Source organism: Sesamum indicum, unplaced genomic scaffold (assembly GCF_000512975.1).
Source record: "Sesamum indicum cultivar Zhongzhi No. 13 unplaced genomic scaffold, S_indicum_v1.0 scaffold00186, whole genome shotgun sequence".
Lineage (NCBI taxonomy): Eukaryota > Viridiplantae > Streptophyta > Magnoliopsida > Lamiales > Pedaliaceae > Sesamum > Sesamum indicum.
In genome coordinates, this window is record NW_011628082.1 from 193063 (window position 1) to 198180 (window position 5118).

A 5118-nucleotide genomic window follows, 5' to 3' on the forward strand; every position below is an offset into this window, starting at 1 on the left:
AAAGAGAGAATAGACTTGATAATTCATTCATAATGGACCGTTTACAATCTTCAGCTCCCCTTTACAAAAGTCTGATGAAACAGACAAAATTTGACAGAACATAAAAGCAGAAATAGCATTAAAGTTCCATCAGAAAAAAGGGCCGTTTGTCCTTGCAATTTTGCTGAAATCCTCAAAAGTTAGAACAGTAGCAGACTTCAGTACTGTGCCATGATCCTCGGCCGTCCACGTGTCTCTCGCGCCTGATCACATTTGAACGGGTGTGATGAGCTTCGAATCCCCAATTCCATTCTCCTCTTGATTGCGCCCTAGTTCGTCTGATACGACGCCGTCTTCGATTGAATCCCCAAAGTTATCCCCAATTTCCCTCGTTTGCTCAATCGGACGGCCCTCGTCCTTCCCTTTGATCTGACGCCCCATAATGAAAGTCTCATTTTGTTCTAAAAGCGCGACACTCCTTCCCGCTTTTTTTGAGCCTTGTCCCCAAGGATCAAAGTCTGGGAACCTTGCTGCAACAGAGTGATAATCCTCCCAAACGGCTTGTTCTGGGGATGAATGTGACCATTGAATCAGCACTTGAGGAACACCCACATTGTTCCGTGGTATCATTCTCCGAGCTAAAATGGCAGCTGGATAAATTTTGAAGGTTTCATCTTCGAATTCAGGCAGCTGGTTTGAAGGGAAGTACTTAGAACCAATCTTCCTCTTGAGCAATGATACATGAAATACAGGGTGTATTTTTGAACCTGGGGGTAACTCCAGCTTGTAAGCCACCTTACCCACCCTCTCAACGATCTTATAAGGGCCATAATACTTGGCTGAAAGCTTCAATCTCTTTCTAAGTGCCACAGATGTTTGTTTATGAGGCTGTAACTTTAGGAAAACTTCATCTCCGACCTGGAATTCCCTTTCAGTCCTCTTCCTGTCAGCATAAATTTTCATTCTATGCTGAGCTAGCTGCAGATTCTCCTTCAATATCTGTAGGACCCTGGCCCTCTCCTGTATAAGCTCCTCAACCTCATTGTGGTGACTCTGTTGGTAAGGGCCCATGGTGAGCTGTTGAGGAGGATACCCGTATAGTGCCTGAAACGGTGTAGCTTTTAAACTAGTGTGAAAATTAGTATTGAACCAGAATTCGGCTAATGTCAGCCATTGAGCCCATTTCTTTGGCTTTTGCTGACACATACACCTCAAATAATTCTCAAGGCACTGGTTGACTCTTTCGGTTTGTCCATCACTCTGAGGATGATAAGCCGTAGACATGTCTAAGGACACCCCTGATAGTGTGAATAACTCCCTCCAGAATTTACTAGTAAACACCTTATCCCTGTCAGACACAATGCTAACTGGCAAACCATGAAGTTTATAAATATTATCAAAGAAAACCTTTGCAATAGTTGCAGCAGTATATGGATGTTTGAGGGCAATAAAATGAGAGTACTTGGTTAACCTGTCCACAATGACCATGATTGAATCTTTACCCTCAGAGTTAGGGAGCCCTTCCACAAAGTCCATTGAAATGCATGACCAAGCCTGGTCTGGAATTGGTAGAGGCTGCAGCAGCCCAGGGTAGGGGCAGTTTTCATGCTTTGATCTCTGACAAACCTCACACTCCCGTACCCAATTTTGAACATCATCCTTCATAGTAGGCCAATAAAACAGCAACTTGGCCCTATGATAAGTTCCAGAAATCCCTGAATGACCCCCAAGAGCTGAGTCATGGAGTGCTTTGAGAATTTTCTGTCTGATTTCCCCATGGCTCCCAACACATAGTTTCCCTTTTTTCTTCAGCACCCCGGTTTCATAAGTATAGTCAGGAAATGATTGAGGCTCAATGATTTTTGCCTGGATCACTGTCTGGAATAATGTATTCCCTTCATAACTTGCTTGTACCTCTTGCATCCACATAGGAATCTGTGTGGATATGGCACAGGAATGCTGAGTATCACTCACTTGATCCATTCTGGACAAAGCATCAGCAGCTCTATTCTCAGTCCCTTTCTTATATTGAACTTCATAACTGAGACCTAGGAGCTTGGTGACCCACTTTTGCTGCAACATAGAATCGACCCTTTGGTCCAGGATGTGCTTGAGGCTCCTCTGATCTGTTCTGATAATGAAGTGATTCCCCAACAGATAATGTTTCCACTTGGTCACTGCCAAGAGTAGGGCCAAAAACTCTTTCTCATAGGTAGATAATCCAAGGTTCCTTGCTGCTAAGGCCTTGCTCAGGTAAGCTATTGGTTTTCCTTCTTGCATCAACACAGCACCAATCCCTTTTCCACTTGCATCTGTCTCTACAATGAAGGGTTTGGAAAAGTCAGGCATGGACAACACTGGGGCTGTGGTCATCACCTTCTTGAGTTGATTGAAGGCTTCATCAGCTTCTGGATTCCAACCAAAAGCATCTTTCTTCAATAATGCTGTGAGGGGTCTGCTGATAGTCCCATAATCCTTGATGAACCTCCTATAGTAACCAGTGAGTCCCAGAAAACCTCTCAAAGCCTTGACATTTGAGGGAACAGGCCAGTTCACCATGCTTTCATCTTTCCTGGATCAGTTGCAACTCCCTCCCAAGAAATTATATGTCCCAAGTATTCCACCTTCCTTTGAGCAAAATAGCATTTACTTTGCTTGGCATACAGCTGGTGCTTCCTCATCAATTCCATCACCTTCTTGAGGTGCACTAGGTGCATTCCCCAGTCTTTACTGTATACTAGAATGTCATCAAAAAACACCAGGACAAATTTTCTGAGGTAAGGCTCAAACACTGTGTTCATTAGTGCTTGAAATGTGGATGGGGCATTACATAAGCCAAAAGGCATAACCAGAAATTCATAATGCCCACTGTGGGTGATGAAACTTGTCTTGGGGATGTCATCCTTCCTCATTCTTATTTGAAAATAACCAGACCTCAGATCAATTTTGGAGACCAGTCTTTACTGTATACTAGAATGTCATCAAAAAACACCAGGACAAATTTTCTGAGGTAAGGCTCAAACATTGTGTTCATTAGTGCTTGAAATGTGGATGGGGCATTACATAAGCCAAAAGGCATAACTAGAAATTCATAATGCCCACTGTGGGTGATGAAACTTGTCTTGGGGATGTCATCCTTCCTCATTCTTATTTGAAAATAACCAGACCTCAGATCAATTTTGGAGAAGAACTTAGCACCATAAAGTTCATCAAGCAACTCATCTATGACAGGTATAGGGAATTTATGTTTCACAGTAAGCTTGTTAAGGTACCTGTAATCTACACACAGCCTCCATCCACCATCCTTCTTCTTCACCAAGAGTACTGGGGAGGCAAAAGAGCTTTGACTTGGTCTTATTATTCCATTCTCCATCATTTCCTTTACAAGCTTTTCAATTTCTGTCTTCTGCCCATAGGCATACCTGTATGGGTATTGTTTCTTAGGTATGGCTTCTGGTAATAGTTCTATGTAATGCTCAATACTCCTCTCAGGTGGTAAGGATTTTGGCTCCTGAAACACATCCATGTATTGCTGTAATAACTCAAGTACTTGGCTATCTCTTGTTGCTTCATGCAGGGTCTTATGATTGAGGTATAACTCACCTTGCATACTAGGATTTCTCTTTCTCATCAAGCTGATCATGGCACTCATTGATGTTTCTCTGGTTTCCTTAAGTGGGGCATACAAGATCAATTTGTTCCCTGAATGATTGAGAGTGATTTTAGACTGACTGAAATTCAACTCCACAGGATCATATCCACTGAGCCAGTCACATCCAAGAACCAAGTCATATCCCCCCAGTTTGAGCAGTCTCACAGGATGTGTGAACTTCCTCCCCTGCATTTCCCAGGTAAACTGATCACATTCTAACTTGCTAGCAAGCTTGCTGCCATCTGCTACTCTGATCATCATAGGAGTAGTGTTCTCTACCCTGCAGTTAAGAGTTCTTGCCACTTTCTCATCAAGGAAACAGTGAGTACTCCCACTGTCTATAAGGATGAGGATCTCCTTATCTCCTACTCTGCCAATCATCTTCAATGTTTTACAGTGATCATGTCCCTTCATGGCATGTAATGAAACAGCCATGTCCCCTTCCTTCACCTCTATCTCTTCAGGTTCAGTTTGTTGAGGGTCGTTTCCTTCAAGTTCTTTAGCCTCTTCATCCTCCAGAAGCATATAAAATTGTTTATACTTGCATCTATGGCCTGGCACAAAGGGTTCATCACACCTATAGCATAGAGTTTTTTCTTTCTTGGCTCTTACCTCAGCCTCAGAGAGGAGTCTCTTGGGTTGAAAGTTTGGTCTGGGAGGGGGATTCTTGAGTGGTGGTTTATAAGGTGGTTTTGGGTGAGGGTTTCTGTTTACAGGTTGGGCTCTCTTTAGTATAGCACTCACAGCAAACTCTTGCCTTCTTGCTAGAACAATAGCTTTACTTAATGATGTCGGTTCACAAGGGGTAACAAGTGATTTGATCTCATCCTTGAGTCCACTGATAAACTTCATCATAAGGAACTCCTCTCCCATGTTTTTGTTAAACACCTTCATCTGATCCTTAAGTTCCTCAAACCTTTCTAAATATGCATTGACAGTGGTCTCTTGTTGGAGTCTGTTGAAGGCTGTCATGACTCTCTCATAATCAAGGTCCTCAAACCTCTCAAGAATGTCTCTAACCAGATCATCCCAAGATGGAGTCTCCTCTTTTTCAGTATACCCCTGGTACCATAACTCAGCCTTCCCTTGCAAATAGACTGAAGCCATGCAAACCTTCTGATCTTCAGGTATTGGGATCAATTGAAAATACCGTGTACACCTCCTGACCCAACTTCTAGCATTTTCACCATCAAAATATGGGAATTCCAGTCTATTAATGGTGCCATAGGAACTGGTTTGTCTAGGGGATTGTGTTTCCTGCCTGAAGGTGATAGCTCCTTCTTGTCTGAAGGGGGTGGTACCCTCTGGTTTATAGCCTGTGTTCATGGCTATCCTTGAAGAGGACCCTTTTTCCACTGATGCTGTCAAACCTTCCCCAAGAACAGATTTGTTCTTGTTGTACAGCTGCAGCTGTTACACCATGCTTTGCATCTGTTGTTGCATTGCTAGCATATTGTGTTCCATGTTTAACATCGAAGCCTGGAGAT